This window comes from Myotis yumanensis, unplaced genomic scaffold (assembly GCF_028538775.1).
Source record: "Myotis yumanensis isolate MYYU_CA2020_CCGP unplaced genomic scaffold, mMyoYum1.0.hap1 SCAF_13, whole genome shotgun sequence".
Taxonomy (NCBI): Eukaryota; Metazoa; Chordata; class Mammalia; order Chiroptera; family Vespertilionidae; genus Myotis; species Myotis yumanensis.
Window position 1 is genome coordinate 30,710,954 of NW_027223764.1, and position 21,319 is coordinate 30,732,272.

At 37.2% G+C, this 21,319-nt stretch overlaps 1 protein-coding gene across 1 annotated transcript in view; it reads right to left on the reverse strand.

The window, feature by feature from the left end:
- The window catches only part of PCDH15 (protocadherin related 15), a 632,895-nt gene extending 612,652 nt beyond the window's left edge, over window positions 1-20,243 (reverse strand). Inside the window, exon 1 of the mRNA XM_070432784.1 lies at window positions 20,210-20,243. The gene's annotated coding sequence lies outside the window, so the exon portion shown is untranslated. The remainder of the gene's footprint in view (window positions 1-20,209) is intronic.
- Between the last annotated feature and the right edge of the window lie 1,076 nt (window positions 20,244-21,319).

Consider the following 21,319-nt stretch of genomic DNA (forward strand, 5'->3'; position numbering starts at 1 on the left):
AATCCGGAGGGAGCCTCAGACTCAGAGCTCCAGATCCGAGCGAGTCTCTAGGGACCCAGAATCAAACGGGAGAAGCAGGACTGTCTGGCTATGGTCCCTCTGAGGTTTGTAGCTGTTGCTGGGACAGAGAGGCAGAGCCCCTGGGGACGGACTGAGAGCAGCCTTAACTGCTCCCTCCTCCGCCCTGTTGATCCCTTGGGACCCGCCCCGCCCAAGCCCTGCACAGAGGCATTTGCCGGATCGCCTCAGGCAAAGGCTAGATTAGCACCTCCCTAGAGGACACAAGTTCTTCCACTGCAAACACAGCTGATTATCACAGCCAGTCGGCCTGGAGGTCAAACCCCTCTAGTATTAACTATAACAATCAAGGCTTAACTACAACAAGACTGCGCACAAAGACCACTAGGGGGTGTACCAAGAAAGCGTAAAAAAATGCGGAGACAAAGAAACAGGACAAAACTATCAAGGGAGGATATTGAGTTCAGAACCACACTTTTGAGGTCTCTCAAGAGGCTTCTAGAGTCTGTCGATAAAGTTCATGAGATGTACAGGAAATCTAATGAGACCCTCGATGGTGTGATAAAGGACCATCTAGAAAATAAGCATACACTGACTGAAATAAAGAATATTATACAGACTCCCAACAGCAGACCAGAGGGTCGCAAGAATCAAGTCAAAGATTTGAAATGCGAAGAAGCGAGAAACACCCAACCGGAAAAGCAAAATGAAAAAAGAACCCAAAAATACGAAGATAGTGTAAGGAGCCTCTGGGACAGCTTCAAACGTACCAACATCAGAATTATAGGTGTTCCAGAAGATGAGAGAGAGCAAGATATTGAAAACCTATTTGAAGAAATAATGACAGAAAACTTCCCCCACCTGGTGAAAGAAATAGACTTTCAGGTCCAGGAAGCGCAGAGAACCCCAAACAAAAGGAATCCAAAGAGGACCACACCAAGACACATCATAATTAAAATGCCAAGAGCAAAAGACAAAGAGAGAATCTTAAAAGCAGCGAGAGAAAGAAAGTCAGTTACCTACAAGGGAGTACCCATACAACTGTCAGCTGATTTCTCAATAGAAACTTTGCAGGCCAGAAGGGAGTGGCAAGAAATATTCAAAGTGATGAATACAAGAACCTACAACCAAGATTACTTTATCCAGCAAAGCTATCATTCAGAATTGAAGGTCTGATAAAAAGCTTCACAGATAAGGAAAAGCTAAAGGAGTTCATCACCACCAAACCAGTATTATATGAAATGCTGAAAAGTATCCTTTAAGAAGAGGAAGAAGAAGAAAAAGGTAAAGATACAAATTATGAACAACAAATATGCATCTATCAACAAATGAATCTAAGAATCAAGTGAATAAATAACCTGATGTACAGAATGAACTGGTGATTATAATAGAATCAGGGACATAGAAAGGGAATGGACTGACTATTCTTGGGGGGAAAAGAGGTGTGGGAGATGCGGGAAGAGACTGGACAAAAATCGTGCACCTATGGATGAGGACAGTGGGTGGGGAGTGAGGGCGGAGGGTGGGGTGGGAGCTGGAAGGAGGGGAGTTATGGGGGGAAAAAAGAGGAACAAATGTAATAATCTGAACAATAAAGATTTAATAATAAAAAATATTTTAAACAAAAATATCAGTTTTCCTTTTTATTTTTATATTTGAACTATTATTCTATTTGAACTATTATTATATTTGAACTTTATTATTTCTAATATTTGAACGATTAAATATCAGTTCTCTAATTTTTTATACTTACTACTGGGTTAAAGTATGATAGCTCACTCACCATCTGCTTCCTCTAAACACAGCTTTTAGGAAGGAAGATAGTGTTTTTGAAAGAATATTATCCATATGAAGAAATTGTAACACAAGATTCCTTCTTTCAGTTATCTCAACAGCTGGCATTATGTGTTTACATTGAGACTAAAGAAACCTTACAAAGATATGTTGTACAACTTCAAGTAATTTAGATTTGTCAAAGTACAGGGAAAGTTCACTGGCAAATGATTCAAATAAGCTTGTAACTCTCAGAGATAAGGAGCTTTTAAAAAACAAAGTGTGATAGTTAATCATTGACGTATGAAGCAAACCTATCAATCAGAATTGACCGGCCTTCGGAAGCATTATGGATAGGACAGATGGAAAGAACTATTGGTTATCATTCAATAGAAGTGATGATACATCCGGTGGAAAGATACATTTTGAGGATGCCATATGAATTCCTGATTTAATTATATGACACTGTGAAAAAAACATAGACTTTGAAGCCAGACCTACCTGAGTTCTAATCCTGACTCCACAGTTTAGTATTAGTGTACTTCACTTCCTTAAACACTGTCTCAGTTTCCATATCTTTAAAATTAGGCTACTAATGCCTATGTAAGCATTTTGTTAAATGCACAGAAATGTTAGCTCCAAATGGACACCAGTATTTTCCCATCTTCTAGCAAAAAAAGCGCTGTTCAATTAATATATCTCAAAGTAAAATGAAAAAGTACTAAATCATCAAAGCTCTTTTATTCTAATTAGTTACAGAAGAATTCACTGACGTTAGTAGCAAAGAGGTCTGGTATCTCTCACTTGGTCTCTCCCTTCTTGCTGGACATTTCCCAGTCTCCTGAAGGCTCTGATAGCCCAAAGGAAAATTAATCTAACTCCCAAGCCAGGCAGAGAGAGCACTACAGTCTGAAAAGATGATGTTGGAGTACATATTCTAGGAAGATGCTTCAGTTGCCCGTTTTCCTGGAAGGATCTCCAGTTTTCACTGAGGACCTAGAACTCATTCTCTCAATTCCAGTTTCTTCCTAGACCTAGAGTGTCCCATGTTGGACTCCACAGTTATAATTCTTAGTGCTTCTCCTTCAGAACTGCACTAAACTATCCCTACGGACACAGCCAGCCTCAGGAGATCTGGAATAAATCGAGTCCTAAATTTACAAACTCAGACTCATGGGGTTATACAGAGACAAAAAATAAAGTTAATATGCATATATGGGGGTCCATTCTGAATTTACAACATTGATCTGGGTTGCACTGTACCTACCAACAAATTTAAGCCAGCTCTGGCACATTTTTAAGTAAATAACTATGCACAAAGAATGTACTCATTGTTTTTTAAAACATGGCATATGCATGTATCTGTGTGCATATATTCTAGTATAAATAGACTAACATTCTCCTTAAAATTACAGCAAAATTCCCAGGTGTGACACAAAAAGACTGCATTTTTTTTTTTTTAAAAAAACCTTTCAGGTCTATTCAGTCTGGATAAGGACGCAAACAATGTGCTTCTGGTTCTTCATGCCTCTTCCTTTGTGAACTAATGGAACAGTTGGGTGGGATATCACAAATCAAATGACATGAATTTGAATTAATGATGGGAGAGGAGGGTCCCAAAGGAAAAGTGGTGTGGTAATATAAAACAAGAAAATGGATACAAAGCAAAGAGCGATACATGTTTGTATGTATAAACACGTACAAACATATATTACAGGATGTTAATACTTTTTAATTTCCTTATATCCTTATACCATACTAGTTTTGGCACCAAGTAATTAGAAGCTGAATTTAGGTTAATAAATTATTTTACATAAGATATGATTTTAATTTTTCAACCTCTGATTCACGCAGATCACCACCGCCCCCCATGCCTCCCACCTATCACTCCAGTCTTCAATCCTTCTTTAACCCAGAACAACTCTGACCAAGAAGAAAAGCATGTCTGCATTTCAGAACAAAACTAACCTTCAGGTATCCAAAGGTGACTCAAAATCAGGTCACAGGAAAACAAAGAGAAGGAGAAACAATAATCAAAGACAGCATAAAGCTAGCTCTAGTATATAAAAGTGTCTTTCCCTTTTTATTTCCCTTGCAAAATAACCACCTATTCTAGGATCTTAGGTGCTCAGAGAAATAAGTGTTTAATCCTTTCTGATCCACAGGATTCTGCCTCAACCTTTCCCTCTTTGTTGTTCTATCTGGCTCTATACCTCAAAATTAATACTTGAATAAAATGTGCTTCATTTTTGACCCCCAATCTCCTCCCCCTTTTCTTCTTTCCTTTTCTTGCCCTTTAATTAAAGCTCCCAGTTATGGTAATGCCTAATAAGCACCTTATATACTTCATGAGAGCCTGTTCAAGAAGCAACTGGCAAGGTTACTCCCTGCACACCTGGGATAAGTGTAATTAGGTCCCCTTTTGGTCTGAATAAATGTTCCTAAGGGATTACTGGTTCCCCAACATTCTTTAACCCTCAAGGAAGAATTTCAAAATTCCTCTGTATAATCAGCTTGCATATAAACATAAATGTAAAAGGCCCTAGCTGGTTTGGCTCAGTGGATAGAGCATCGGCCTGCAGACTGAAGGGTTCTGGGTTGGATTCTGATCAAGGGCATGTACCTTGGTTGTAGGCTCCTCCCCAGCCCCGGGCCTTGGCCAGGGCTCCTACAGGAGGCAACCAATCAATCTGTTTCTCTCACATAAATATTTTTCTCTGTCTTTCCCTCTCTCTTCCACTCTCTCTAAAAATCAATGAAAATATATCCTCGGTGAGGATTAAAAAATAAAAGTAATAAAAAATTAAAAATAAACATAAATCTAAATGGCTGCTCATCTTACAAGACTCTCTATTCCAGTCCTCTGTAAACTAAGGTTAAGGCAAGAAAAAAATTAGAAGTATATTGTACTCTAGAGAAATCTTAAATCCTGCCATCTATCTCTTCAGGGACAGAAATCTTAGAAAAGATTGAATATCCACCCCTAACTTATATTTCTTCATCTCCATCTCAAGTGACTATCTTAGATGCATAAACAATAATTGCTTGTTCTTTCATGTCACTGAGGTGTTGAGGTTATTTGTTATACAGCATTATTTCAGGAATAGGTGATTAATACATGACCTATATACTGATTTTTAATACCTGATCAACCATCCCACATCTATGTCCACATTCCTTAAAATGGCAATTTATTATTTACGACGTCAAGTTAGAATTTTCAAAAATTAGTTGAAAAATAATGAATCAACTATTGGGTATATAGCTATGTAATTATATTAATAGGTAGAAACAGAAAAGCAAAAGTAAAATGATAAAATGATAAAAGTAATATAGATCAATGGAATAGAATAGAGAACCCAGAAATCGACCCAAACCACTATGCCCAATTAATATTTGACAAAAGAGGCAAGTGCATACAATGGAGTCAAGACAGTCTTCAATAAATGGTGTTGGGAAAATTGGACAGATACATGCAAAAAGATGAAACTAGACCACCAACTCACACCATACACAAAAATAAACTCAAAATGGATAAAGGACTTAAATGTAAGACGGGAAACCATAAAAATACTAGAGGAATCCACAGGCAACAAAATCGCAAGCATGTGCCGAAGGAATTTCTTCTCTGATACTGCTCCTAGGGCAATGGAAACTAAAGAGAAAATAAACAAATGGGACTACATCAAAATAAAAAGCTTTTGCCCAGCAAAATAAACCATCAACAGGACAACAAGAAAGCCCACTGCATAGGAAAACATATTTGCCAATGATATCAATGATAAGGGTTTAATCTCCAACATTTACAGGGAACTCATACAACTTAACAAAAGGAAGATAAACAATCCAATCAAAAAATGGCCAATGGACCTAAATAGACACTTTTCAAAAGAGGACATACAGAAGGCCGAAAGACATATGAAAACATGCTCAAAGTCACTAATTATACGAGAGATGCAAATCAAAACGACAATACGGTGTCATCTCACACCTGTCAGAATGGCCATCATCAACAAATCAGCAAACAACAAGTGTTGGAGAGGATGTGGAGAAAAAGGAACCCTTCTGCACTGCTGGTGGGAATGCAGACTGGTGCAGCCACTGTGGAGAACAGTATGGAGTTTCCTCAAAAAACTAAAAATGGAACTCCCATTTGACCCAGTGATTCCACTTTTAGGAATATATCCCAAGAAGCCATGAACACCAATCAGTAAGGATATATGCACCCCTATGTTTGTAGCAGCACAATTCACTATAGCTATGATTTGGAAACAGCCTAAGTGTCCATCAGCAGATGAGTGGATTAAAAAACTGTGGTACATCTACACAATGCAATACTACGCTGAGGTAAAAAAGAAGGAATTATTGCCATTTGCAACAGCATGGATGGAACTGGAGAGCATTATGCTAAGTGAAATAAGCCAGTCAGAAAAAGATAAATACCACATGATCTCACTCATTTGTGGAATATAGAGAACAATATAGACTGATGAATAGGGACAGATCCAAAGACAGAGTAACAGAGATCAGACTATCAATCCCCAGAGGGAAAGTCGGGGAGGGAGGGGGTAAGGGGGAGAGATCAACCAAAGGACTTGTATGCATGCATATAAGCCAAACCAATGGACATGAACAACAGGGGGATGAGAGCATGAGTGGGGGGTGGGGGGGGTGGGGAGGTTGGGGGTTAATGGGAAATGAGGACACATTTGTAACACCTTAACCAATAAAGAAAATTAAAAAATAAAAATAAATAAAAAAATAAAAGCAAGGTAACAAGGAAAAAAAGTAATTATAACTCAAAACATCACTTATAAAGTTTGTAGGTATTACTGTATACACTCTTCAGGGTAAACAAATCAAATTAGAAGCAATGTATGGCAAAGTTTCTTTACTTTTTCTCTTCAAAATATTCATATAAAAATGCTACTAATCAAAATGCCAATAAAATTATAAAATGATAAGTGACTGCAATTATTATAAACAGCTTCATTTGCATTGAGGTATTTAATTCATACTTATTTACATCATATGCATAAAAGAATCATTAGCAAGGTATACACAAAAAAGCCAGTTTTTCCTTTGAGAATTCTTACCAGCCAAGTCTAATCTGTGCTTGGGGAAATTAACTATAAGTAAATGAGCAAAATAGGGGGAAAATAGGTAATATTCATCTTATTCAAATCTATTATCCATTTTTTTGTGGGTTAAAGAAGATTATACTTATTAAACTAGAATCCTTGGGAAGCTCAGGAAAGAATATAAATATAAATATATATATAAATATATATATGTTTAACATCACAGTAAGTCTTTTAAATGAGGACCTCATTTTTACTGCCACTGCACAATAAGGACATCTTACTTTATATGTTTACATATAGTATATTTAGTATCTCTAATTACATCAAATGGTAAATATCCCTAATTGTCTCTAAACTTTATGTAAATTTTTATTAAATATCTATGTATATACATTTTTGATTCACTAAAATAAAAAGTATATATTACTAATATTAATAAATATTGGCCACAAATACCAAAATTATTATATCAAACTTTAACTGAAGTGAAAAAATAAATGATAATAAAATCTATGTAAGAAGATACATTAAACAGTTTTTCTTGTTTTTGTACTTGAGTTCCTATAACCATAGACTGAAGTACTTACTTTGAATTCTATATTTATTCATATATTTAATCAACAAATGTATTAAGTGGCCACACTGATGACTCTTTCACTTCTCCAAGTATATGAACATGAAAAACAATGACTGATTTCTGGGATTACAAGAATGGAATGTCTCATCATGGCCATCAGTCATCACTCTGTGATTTAAAAATGTATGAAGCAAAATTGACAACTAGAGGAGAACATGATTTCTATGTTCCCAACAGTATATCAGTATTAGATCTTAGGAATCACATCATTAGGGAAATCCATAGTTAAACCCTCTAATGTAACTTTGAATGAATCATATATGATGTATAATCACCAAGCATAGGCACTTGAATATGATATTGCTTCATTATATACTACCAATTATAAATAAAGGCTTCTCAAAAATATATTCCATAATAAAACACTCTATTATTAAAAGACCAGATAAAATACAGACAAAATATTCTCAACAACAGTTTATAAGAATTCACACAAGTCAGACTACAAATATCTAATATTACTCTGTTATATAAATCAAAGATATGAAGCATAGATTAGTCATAACAGCTTTCTTGAAAAATAAATCTGATTTATTCATTTAATAAGCAATTGTTGGCACTGAACAGGTCACTGCTGAGTTGGGAATGTAAATATGAAAAATATAAGTATAGTAGCAGAATTTCTAATAAAGGAGATGCTTTCTGGAATATAATGCATTATGGATTCCTAAATCTATGTTAATATGATGAAATGACAAACCACAATTTCTTATGATTTATTCTTTACTATGTGACTTTAGAGTTTTCTTCCCTTCAGCATGTCTATTACTAAGTCAACAATTCTTATTACTTTAAAACAATGAGAATAAAATAAAATGTGGAATGGCAGTCCCTGATATTATTTTACCGCTACAACAGCACTTTTACAGTTTATAACCATTGCAATTATGTTTGCAAACTCTCCCAAGGTTAACTATGTAAAGATATTCATATTGCTGTGTACCATAATTGGGGTTGTTTGATATGCATTTTGCTCATCTAACTTAGAAATGTAACATCAAAAACTTGGTCCTTAAACTATTTGCCTTTGTAGATCTTACCTTCAGATATAATGTCAATTTTGATGTAAAAAGTAATATTTAATCTCCTTTTTATAAGTGAATTGCATAATATTAATTATTTGATTACACTGTTCATTTTTTAAATGAGAATGAAGTGTCTAAGAAATGGATGACAAATGCATGCTAAAAGCAGTTTATAAATTATATACGAAAGTTTAAAGGGTTTCAAAAATATCCTACTTTCAGAGCAAGTCGGGGGCCGGGGGAAGATTAACTGGGGAATTTATATGCACATGTGCATAGCACATGGACACAGACAACAGTTTGGTGTAGGCCTCGGTGGGGCAGATGGGGGGTAGAAGGGGGTCAATGGGGAAAAAACACACAGGGGACATCTATAATATTTTCAACAATAAAGATAAATTTTAAAATTTATCCAACATAAAGATGGAAAGAGTAAAAAATGCAGCTCTAGCTAGTTTGGCTCAGTGGATAGAGAGTTGGCCTGCAGACTGAAGGGTCCTGGTTTTGATTCCGGTCAAGGGCACATGCCAGGGTTGAGGGCTCGATCCCCAGTGAGGGGCATGCAGGGGGAAGCCAATCAATGATTCTCTCTCATCATTGATGTTTCTATCTCTCTCTCCTTCTCCTTTACTCTCTGAAATGAATCCTATATAATAAAGAGCTAATATGTTAACGGTCATCACACCATCATGCCATAATGACCAATCAGCAGGAGGCTGCAAGTGCAGCGAGGCTCGTGAGGGTGGCCATGCGAGGAGGTGGGAGACAGGAGGTGGGGCGCCTCCTTGCACAATTTCAATTGTGCACTGGGCCTCTAGTAAAAATATATTTTAAAAATCCATTACACAAGAATTTAAATGATCAAACATGAAAATCTATACTACAGCTCTTAAGATAGTCTCTTTGTGACTGTTACATAGATAACTATATATGATGCATGGTACAGTCCTTCACTTAACAAGGATATATTTTTTGAATATTTACATTTAACTTTTTAGGGAACATGTCTAAGGATTTCACAAATCATTGTGTGATAATCAACATTAGTGTCAAAAGACTAAACAATGTGGTTCTAAGTAAGAGACAATTAAAATTTCCCCACTTTAGTTACATTCAAGTATTCTTTTTTTTGCGAGCTGAGTCATACTATGTCTCTCCTTTCTAGAACTGACCCTTATGCAGGAACCAACAGTATAGCATATAATTTAAAATGAGCCAATCTACAATTTTCATTTTCCCCTCATGGAGTGGATGAGCCATTCAGGTAAATCACAGCCAAGCAGACTCAACATAGATATATTTGGTTGAATTATCAGATTATGAACTTTCTTATTTTCTCTTATACTAGGTGCTGTAATGGTGTGAGCTCAAAGCTACTAATAGCAGATATATAAATATTTTGAGAAGAGATTCAACTAGCAGAGAAAGCAAGTGAAGACATGCATCTGAAAGTTATATGTGAGCCTTAAATCCTTGTAGTAAACCATATCTACATTTTTGGGTTTTCAGTTACATAGAATGATATGTTTCTTTCTTTTTCCCTTTCAGTAAACTTGATTAGGCAGAGAGAGAGACAGGTGATCCAAGGGAGAACCTGAATAAATAGAATGAGAAAAAGTTTGAAATACTTTAGCAGACAGTGACATGATGAAATGGATAACATTATAGAGAAAGGATGGAGTTTAGTATAAAGGGAAACAGAGGGACAGCAAGTGATGAAATGGAAAACAGATGAGTTGGGTATTAGGTGGGAAATGATGATGACATAAAGGAAAGGATGGAAGAAGGATTAGATTCTAATTTTACTAACATGGTAGAATTGACAGAAACATTGTGGTATTTGATACCATATGAGCATAAAGGGTGAGAGAGAACTAGAAGTCTGATAAATAGGTTTTAAGCTTGAGCAATTTGATGTTGGTTGTCATTAGTCCCTGAAATAAGAATACATTACAGGAAAGAAGAAGGAGAGGCTGGGAAGAAGGAGTGGGGAAAAATCATGAACTCAGTCGTAGGATTAATGGATTTGAAATGCCCATAAGATATCCAAATGAAAGTTCCAAGGGGCAGGTGGTTTTGCAGATCTGAGCTTTGGAATGAAATGTGTAGATGTCAGAGATATACTTTTAGCTGTCATCTGCAGAAATAAATTGGTTAAGAATTTAACTGTAAATGAAATAAATCAGAAGTAATAAAAAATGAAAGAAGAGAAGGAAGGAGGTAGGTATAACTGAGCACATTAACATGTATGACATACACAGAGGAAGATCAGCCTGAAAATGAACCTGAAATTTGCCTTGAGAAATAAGCTGTAAAAAGCAAAGATAACAATAAAACAAAAGAGAAATCTGTGCCATAAAAATTAAGAGAAGAGAGAGGTTCAAAGATTAAGGCAAGGTCAGCAATACTGAATAAAGCAGAAAGTATGACAAGGCCTGAAATCTTCTATTGAATTCAGCAGGAAGGAGGTCAGTAGTGATATTGGTATTTGGCATTTCAGGTAAGTAATTGGTGATATTGGTATTTGGTATTTCAGATAAGAAGTAGGGGTGGGAGCCAGATTGCAATGGAAAGAGTGAAACTGCTTTAATAAATCACTTAATGGGTCATTGAATTTGAATACAAAATTACTAATCTAATTCTTTATAGAATCAAGGACCCCTGGAAACCAGGTCATTCCCAATATGAGACGTCCAAGAAATAATATCACTTTCCATAAAAGAAAGATCCTAACTACACAGGAAAGGAGGCAACATTGAGCACTGTGGCGGACTCTTCCTACATGATCAATAAGCACCTCTAACATAGTGGGTGGCTTCAAAAATATTCACAATCAATTTATTTCATAATATTTACAATCAATTTGAATTCACAATCAATTTATTTCATAATATTTACAAGAATCTCTTTGATATGATCGCCCCCAAAACAAAACACCCTAAGATATGCTCTTTGTGTGAATGCAGTACTTTATCGCAAAGTCTTGTTTCTATTTTGTCCCTTGTTAAATCCTTACCCTTTGACTTGCTGAAAAACTGCAGGATAGAGAATTTCCTGAGGAGCTACGTAACAGCTTATTCCTCCCTCCTGCTATGTCTCCAACATTCATATTTGTCATTAAATTGCACTGCAGCAGAAGTGAGTGTGATAGTAAGCCTAGCTTGAGGGGTGTGTGTGTATGTGTGTGTGTGTGTGTGTGTGTGTACAAACACTTGCTTGCTTGCTTTAAGCAAAAGATAAAAGCTTGAGGTGATTTAATTGCTACAAATATAATTCAGTGACAAGAAACAAGCATATACTTCATACGTTAAAAATCAAATATTTCCAAAGGAGCAATGATTATAATCACCATTTTTCAGAGAGCAATTGCCATATTTCTGATACACTGCCATTATGAAGATATGCAATGAATGTTTTAATTTTAGTGCATGTTTAAATATAACTAGTTTACAAACCTATTATTCCAAAAACCAAGTTTGCTTACCTTTATTTTGAAGTATAAATTTGTGACATTAAGATATAGGATGATCAAAAGTACTTAGCTGTTATCTTCCAGAAACTCAGCTCAGTATAGGAAGCAGAAGAAATATTAAGCCACGAGGACAAAGTAGTGGCAAAAGAAAATGTGTTAATTTCAACAAGTTTGTCGATGTTTGAAAGTGGAAGACCAGTCACGTATTTAGCTGACTACAGAAAACTACATAGCAAATGGCAAAAGTGGGGAGACAGTGGTAATATAAAGCCTATGGGATCAGCAGAATATGTGAAAAGCTTAGCAAATTGAATTACGTACCATGAGAAGCAGGGGAGGGACGTGATGTTAGCTGAGATCCCTTAAACCAGGGTATTGATTTAATTATCAGGATTCTCTCTCCCAGTGCTGAGAAACCTTCCCTTAAACTTTCTCCTGCTCCAGAGTTTAGGCATTTTCACAGATTCCCCCAGATTTTGGGTCATTGAATACAAGGCCACCTCAGTTTGAATGCAGCGCAGTAAAGCCCACCTACACAAACAACTACCAAAGAGCATTTCAGAGCCTCGTCATCTGTGACACATAAATGCTAGAAATCTTCTCTGCTTTAGCATTTTATCATTCACACATTTTCCACTGATGTTACTACCATCATTGGAAAAAATTATTAGCCACCATGTTAAAGTGTAGCCCTGTTATCTAAAGCTCTGCTGAATTTTATTCTATTCTTAACCGTGATATATGAATGTAAATAGAAATTCATATAATGTATGCTATTCAGAACTCAGCATATCTTGAGTGAAAATGTTTCAATAATCCTTGTAAAGATCCCTAAAATTCTTGCTGCCCTTTTCTGTAAAATATTAGCAAATCTATGTAATACTAGCTCCAAAACAGAGCATTCTATCCCATGCTAATAGCATGAGGTAAAAAGTAAGGTAGTTTAACAGACTGTCAACACCTATTAGATGAAGGGACTCATGCAAAGATATTCAGAAATAAAATTAATGCCGAAACCAGTTTGGCTCAGTGGATAGAGCGTCGGCTTGCGGACTGAAGGGTCCCAGATTCGATTCTGGTCAAGGGCATGTACCTGGGTTGCAGGCACACCCCAGTGGGAGATGTGCAGGAGGCAGCTGATCGGTGTTTCTCTCTCATCGATGTTTCTGGCTCTCTGTCTCTCTCCCTTCCTCTCTGTAAAAAATCAATAAAATATAAAAAAAATTAATGAGGTAGGGGAAAACTGCTCTACATCATCTATTTTGCACAGGTTAAATGACTGACATATTGAAAATACTATGCTCAGCCTGCATGGCTCAGTGGTTGAGTGTCCACCTATGAACCAGAAAGTCATGATTCGATTCCCAGTCAGGGCACATGCCCAGGTTGTGAGCTTGATCCCCAGTGTGAGGCGTGCAGGAGGCAGCCAATCAATGATTAGCTCTCATCATTGATGTTTCTATCTCCCTCTCCCTCTCCCTTCTTCTTTGAAATCAGTAAATATATATTAAAAAGAAAAGTACCATGAATCATTTCTGGCACATAGTAGATGCTCAATATTTATTCTTTTCTTTATTCATTTATCAAACAAATTTAACAACACATCAAAGACAGAAGAAAAAGAGCATTTGAATCAAACTCTTGCATACATTTTTAGACTGCTTTCCTCTAAATATAGCCATATGTAAGGAATATATTTAGTGAAGAGAACATAGTATTTAAAAATTTTTAAAAAGAAATTATATATATATATATATATATATATATAATTTTGAACACTTCAATTATTTTTTGACAATGTGCTTTACTTTCTCATACTCTACCTTATAGCTACAAATAGCTTTAGTGCTTTTATAATCTACACTAGAGGTCCGGTGCATGAATTTGTGCACCAGTGGGGTCCCTTGGCCTGATCTGTGGGATCGGGCCAAAATTGGCTCTCCGACATCCCCCAAAGGGTCCCAGATTGTGAGAAGGCACAGGCAAGGCCAAGGGACCTCATCAGTGCATGATCGGGGTTGAGGAGTTGAGGAGGGACGCAGGAGGTTGGCCAGCAAGGGAGGGACACCTGAGGACTCCAGGGAGTGTCTGGCCCATCTTGCTCAGTCCCAATCTGCTGGCCCCCAGCAGCAAGCTAACCTACCAGTCAGAGCGTCTGCCCCCTGGTGATCAGTGCACATCATAGCGACTGGTTGACCAGTTGATTGTCCCCTGGTGGTCAGTCCACATCATAGCAAGCGGTTGAGTGGCCTTAGCATATCATTAGCATATTACACTTTGGTTGGTTGAAAGGCTGACCAGATGACTGGACACTTAGCATATTAGGCTTTTATTACATAGGATTTTCATTTATGAACCATACATATTCTTTTTCTTTTAATATTTTCTTACTGATTTCAGAGAGGGAGGGAGAGGGAGAGAGAGATAGAAACATCAATGATGAGAGATAATCACTGATGGGCTGTCTCCTGCATGCCCCCAACTAAGGATTAAGCCCACAACCCAGGCATGTGCCCTTGACCAGAATTGAAACCTGGACTCGTCAGTCCTCAGGCTGACACTCTATCCACTGAGCCAAACTGGCTAGGGCTACATATTCTTTCCTATGCTCTTTTAAGCCATCTCCTCTTGAAATTCATAATAGTAGGCTCATGTTTATCTCACTTTTCCAAATCCTTTATCTCACACCTTTTTCTAACTTAATTGTTCTAACTTCTCCTAGGCCATCTTTGCTCCTCTTCTTACAGTCATTCACTTTTTCCACATCCTGACCACCTCTCTCTTCTACAGATAGTCCCTGTAGTAAGTAAGTAAGTAAGTAAGTAAGTAAATATGACTAAAAGTCACCAACAGGAAAGACAAATTTTCCTGGTCACAACTATTGCTTTAATTGTTCTTAAGAAAGGGGATGGATAGCAGGAAGACTTCTGAAAATCAATACCACTGTTCTCTCCAGAGCAGACAGGAGGAAACTGACTGTTTTATTTAATATTTCATATTAAAATGCCACAAAATCATTTCAGCTTTTCCTTACTTCACAGAAACTAATATTCAGAGCAAATATACATTCATTGATTAAATATTTATTGAGCACTTACTAAATTCTGGACACTGAGAGAGCTAGTGAAACTACTAAAATATGCTGTGCAAAGCCCCAAATGAAATATACTCTTTCATTTAATTCAGAGAGTATGGCTCTGAGGTAGAAAATAATACCTGAGTTTTATAGGTGAAACAACTACAGCTTATGAATGCTCAATCATTTACTATATTCTATGTGGAATAAGGGCTGAGACAAGGATTTGACTTGAGCTCTCACTCAGAAACTTCTGCTTCTGGAATTCCACCTAAGTGATGATGAAAATGATGATAAATATTGGTCCCTGTTTACTGAGACATTTCTTGGTTCTGGGCCCTGTGCTAGAGAGCTGTGTAGATGGGAATTAATCCATTGCTAAACCGTTACAGACAGAAACTGGGCTGAGATGCTAGATAACAAGTTCATCACTAGTAAGGGACCAGAGCAGAACTGAAGCTCAGTGCCCTCTGCTCTCCTCTCATCTTCTCACACACTCTGTATCTCATTTCTCCTCTGGGTCACAGGATCTCTCCTCCTCTGTCTTTCTACCTGAATACCTGATTCTCTTTCTGGCTGTCTGTCTAATCTGTCTGTCTTTCTCAATCACCCTTTCTAACCGCTGTCTTTAGTCTTTTTGTCTCTGTTCCTCTTTCCCCATCCATATATCTTGTTCAACCATTTGTCTTTCTCCCAGTTTGGGTTTTCTTGTTGTTGTTCATTTCTGTCCATCTGATTCTGACTTGACTCTTCTTTCTCTGTGTGTGTATGTCAGTTTCTCTCTCAGCCCTCGTTCTTTTTTTAGCTCATCTTTTACTCTGTCTCTAACTTTATTTCTTCTCTCTTTTTGTAAGTCTCTCTGATTCTCCCGTTCTTCACATAGTCTGTGTCTCTCTATCTATCTCTGTCACCTCTCTGTGTCTCTGCCTCTCAGACAGTGACTTAAGGTTCTAAAGAAATAACAACCGCTGATCCCATTTTAATGAACCTTCTCTGGATTCCAGTGGTGTGCTGCAAAGTTGGAGAAATCAGCCCTTTAAATGATAAAGCAAAAAGGAAAGTCACTGTCCTTGGGTAAACAATTTGCATTTCCATAAGGATCCAGTGATGCAGAATCAGAAAAGGCTCATTCTGACACCTCCATGAAAACCACAGGGAGAGCATTCATTAGCTAGGTTCGCGTTTGAATGATGCACTTCATTGCACACACTGTCTTCCCCCGGTTCAGGAAACGGTGCCTAATTCTGTCTGAAACCCGTCCTTTCACTGAGCATTAGAATGAATGACTTTTCAAAGTAATGGGAACTACACATCTGCCATGGCCTGAGAATGTTTACACTCTAAAAGCCACAGAAAAGTTACACCTCCTGTCAATTTCATATCCATCAAGGAACACAATAAACGAGTTTTGAATTTTTCCATTTACCAGGTCAAAGGGAAGAAGTGCTTTATATGCTTTAGCTTCTTGAAGTAATGACTGCTTTTGCCTTTTACATTTATGGCTTCAATAGCCATGATCTGATATTTAAGGTTGAGTGCAACCTTTAAACAACTTGTGAGATAAAAGGAAATTGGTCCATGACCCTGCTCAGGTAGAAACTTTTACTATTTATATTGGAAATCATCTTCTTGTTGTTACTGTTTGCTGATAGAAACACACACACACACACACACAAATCATCTTGAGAATTAACTGCTAGAATACTAGAATGATTAATTGTACATTAGATTATTTAGCAATTTACAGGTTTCTTATCCATTATCTTGGCTGATCCTTACAAAAACTCTGATAGGTTGAGGGCACTGAGGCAAAAATGCATAGGGAATGTGCCGAATTTCCCAAGGTAAATAATTGTTGTCTATACCAGAATTTCAGGTTTCTTTGCTCCTTACTTCAATGAATAAAGTGTTTGTGTGTGTATCTTATGCGATAATGTGTGACTTATTTGCAGACTGAGACCAAGTCATACTCATCTTCATAGTCCTGTAAATCTGGCACTTTGATTTATACATTACTGTTGGTGATTCCAGTGCTAGGTCATGCTATTCATACTCATGTTCAAAAGTACCTTCTTACCTCCCTCCCCCTTATTCTCATGTGCAAGAAAGTATGCTTGCATTTGGAATTTCTGTGCATATTCCATGGTCCTGTCACTATTTCAATCTAAGTGACTCTAACATTCAAGTTAACTGGAAGTTACATATTAGTTTCTGAGTGTTTGAAATTTGTACAGAGACTAGAGGACATAATCTTGCCATACATTGTGCATAGTATATTTCTTTCACTCAAAATTGACTGTGAGCCTTAATGAATACCTATAATTCCTTCCAATATCTCCTCATGCGATCCAATGATATTTGAGCATAAAACTAATATGTAAAGCCCCGTATGTCATCATCACTTTGAATCTAGCATCTACTATATTGTAAAGTAATAAATAAAAATCCCATCACAAAACAAACATATCTATATCCAAACTAAAACTTTAGTTGAGAGTAACCGAAACCTTTTGAGATAAGCCAGCCCCATCAAGTAAAAATATTATTTATTTTAAATATTATAATTGTAAGCCTTCCACATATATGAGAGAGACATAGGGTGACGAAATAGTTCAAAAACACCAGGGATGCTGAAGTAAGAACAACTCTTTAAGAAAAAGTAGACAAGAAATAAAAATGACTGTTACCAAAACCTACTCTTAACATGGAGTCCAAAGCAAAATTAAACTTTTAGATGATAAATACACCCAGTTGATTTAGAAGCAATCTCTTGCTGGGGATCATTTTTCTGCCAACTTGAATCTATTCATAGGTTGGAATCCTTGGGTAAAACTTAAAACCATATATTTATCCCCACTGTTAAGGCTACAATAAAATGTAAGTCTATACAGGGGCTTCCGCGCTTAAAAAATTTAAGATAACAGCTGGTTTATGAAAGAAGTTTTATATTATTTTAAACCCTGTAAATAGAAACAAAAGTTCTTATTGTCTGTAATTACACCTGCACATTTACAAGGGATAGTATGCTCGTCTACCCTTGAAGACATTCACATTTAGGGGATTACTTTATTATTATTTTGCTTGTTTTATTTTTTACTTTTACTATAAAGGCTAATAATTTATTCAGGAGGTAAAAGCCCCCATGATAAAATGATTCTAGAAAGGTGCAATTAATTGGTCAACATATATTTGCCTGGCACACATTTTGTGATCAAAGAAAAATAGCTACTTCCTTTGACAAGAAAATAATAGTTACCTTTTGTATTTAACTTCAAACTTAGGCTATGTAGCAAAATCCTGGAGAATTTTTACAAATGACTTCAGGTTATGTCTCCTTCTGCCTAGAAAGTTGGGTGATAAAAAGGCAAAATGCATACTATACAAAATTTAAATGTGGAAAGACTAAGAAAGCAGATAATGGGCACTTAACTGGAACTCTAAGTTCTTTTCTTCTTAGAATTATAATCATTAGTGTTTTGGGGGACTGTTCTTATAGTTTAGAGACTCACTAAGCTAATCAAATAATAGCACTAATATTATTATTCCAAAACCTCTCTTAGAAAATGAAAGATTTTATTTAAACCTCTTTATGAAAAACACTCAAAACTTTACTTCATAACATTTTAGACAAGTAGCTCAAAAACACCAGGGATGCAAAACGAAGAAGAACTATCAGTAACTTAGTACACACCCCGATCAATCCAGGTCTGTTAATGACGCTTAATGCCTAAGGGCCATTTTTTGTGGCAAAGTGAGGGGATTCACGTTCCCTGTTCAGTTGTTATTGCATCAGCTGAGAGGTGAGGATGTCCCCAGACTGTGCAACTCGGTACACATTAAATTGTTCTTTTATTTCATAGGAAAGCGAGCCCACAGTCCTGGGGATTAAGTTGCTGAAATTTGAAGACTCACATGTACAGATAAATGCATGCACACCAACAACTACAGAAAACTAAAGAAACTTATAGAAGAGTCAAGTTGCAGTAAAAAAAAAATAAGTTCCCAAGAACCTGTATAAAAAGATTCAAATGTGCTGTAAAAGCTACAGCAAGCATTTTATGCTTCTTCCACAAATTATTTGCTTCTCTGATGTTAAGCAACACAATGACTCTACCCCTTAAGTATTTGGTTACTACGTTTGACAATTAGCTCTATTTGCAAAAGCCAATGAGTAAGGACTTGGAGTTAACCTTACAGGAGGCCGTCATACTATCCTCTAGTTAACAATGGCTGTCTGCATACATGCTACTAGCCCATGCCATCGAAGGCCACCTGTGTGTATGAGAGATCTGCATTAGAGTAGCAGCAGATGGGGCCTGAAACTTGTTAGTCAGGGCCCTCCTTCCCTATAACAAAGTGTGTTTTTAAAGTGAAGGCTACACCACAAAGTGGGAAAGTTGCTAGTTCTAGATGGTATTAACTTTGTATTATAAGGATAAATCCATCTGGATTTGCTTTCTAACTGCTCCCAGACACTTTCATAAAAAAAGCAGATTTTCTAATACACTAAAACATCTGTTGTGAAAACATCAGGATACTCTATATTATAACAAAACCCAAAAGATAATGCTGTTCATTGTGAGGCAGAGTTAGCCACCTTAACTTATCCACTGACTATACCCTCCAGCAACTACCATGCACAAAACATCATGCACACACACATTTGCAAACACAGAAAATAACATAAAATGCCAATACCTCTGCCCTTTTTTCCATATTTTGTCAGAGAGAGAGAGAGAGAGAGAGAGACAGAGAGACAGAGAGAGAGAGAGAAGAGAGAGAGAAGCAAAGAAAGTGGTTGAAGAGTGACATTAAAAAAAAAAACACCATAGAGTTATCATTTAAAAGTGTGTGTCTAAGTATTACAGTGACACCTCAAAAAAATTACAAGACCACACAGTAACTAGAAAACTGAGAGGACAAGGAGTGGTGCTGGTTCTTCCAGAAGATAATTGCTCACACATCATCACCACTCTGTTCTTTGAATGAGCATGACAGAAAGTGATATCATGACAGAGACCAATTGCCCTGAAACAACCTCTTAACTTTCTCTGTACTTTGCTGCTGCCTTACATGTGCAAGAGTAAGAAAATGAAGCAGAAGGGAGGGGGAGAAAGAACTTACTTGCCGTTTTAAAGTTTCATCTTTAGCCCATGTGAGATTATGCAGCAAGTTTTCTTGCCAAGGCTGCCTCCTGCACATCCCTTCCGAAACAACCCATGTTCATCATCTAGGTCCAAGGCGATTCGTTCACACGTTACACTTCTTGATTCTGTGAGGCATTAATATCCAGTCTCGTGTCATCAGGAAAATGTTACAGAGGAGAGGAAAAAATCACCTCAACATAATCAACCCAGGAGGCATACTATCTTTCTTTCTCCCCGTTCTGAGAGGTATGCCAACTGCCTTAGTTATCACAAGCAACTAACTGGAAGCTGCTAGCAGGAATCTGTCTGCCCTCTATCTGTCGCTATTAGCTCAGCATGTCGATTCACTGGCGCTGAAGCAACAGCAATTAGCTGTCCTGCTTCTCACAGCACATACAGGAGAGAGCTGAGTGTGCTAAACCACACAGTGACGGCTGAGCTCTTTGCAGCAATTAGTAGCAGGTGCTACAGACCCAAAGACAAACTGATGCCCACTGATCACTGCCCTTGGCTGCCTTATGGGTACGGTGTCCTGTCAGCCTGTCTGGTGATCCCCTGCTCTCCTTTGTGTGGTTGTTTTGACTGTTTTACTTCATCAGTTCTAAGAAGTTTAGCAGTTTACACTCAAGGACAATATTAGTGACAAGTCAAAATAATCCCTTAAGCTCCTTCCATCAGGCTCCCTCGATGTAGCCCTCTTTCTTTCTCTCCCTCTCAGTCCACCCTCTTATATCAAGCCCTACATATTCTGAAATTTTTGGAGCATGAGGAAACTGCATACATTCTACAGGAGTTAAAAAAAATAGACTTTTTAGGTCTTTTTTTATTATTAGTCCTTACTGAGGATATTTTTCCCCATTGCTTTTATTTAGAAAGAGTGGAAGGGAGAGGTTGAGAGAGAAAAAAGGGAGATAGAGAAAAATCAATGTGAGAGAGACACATCAATTGGTTGCCTCCTGCACACGACCCAACCGTGGGACCTGGGACTGAATATGCAATTCAGGTACATGTCCTTGACTGGGAATCAAACCCAAGACCATTCGGTCCATGGGCCAATGCTGGCCAAGGTTTTTAGGCCTTTATGGGC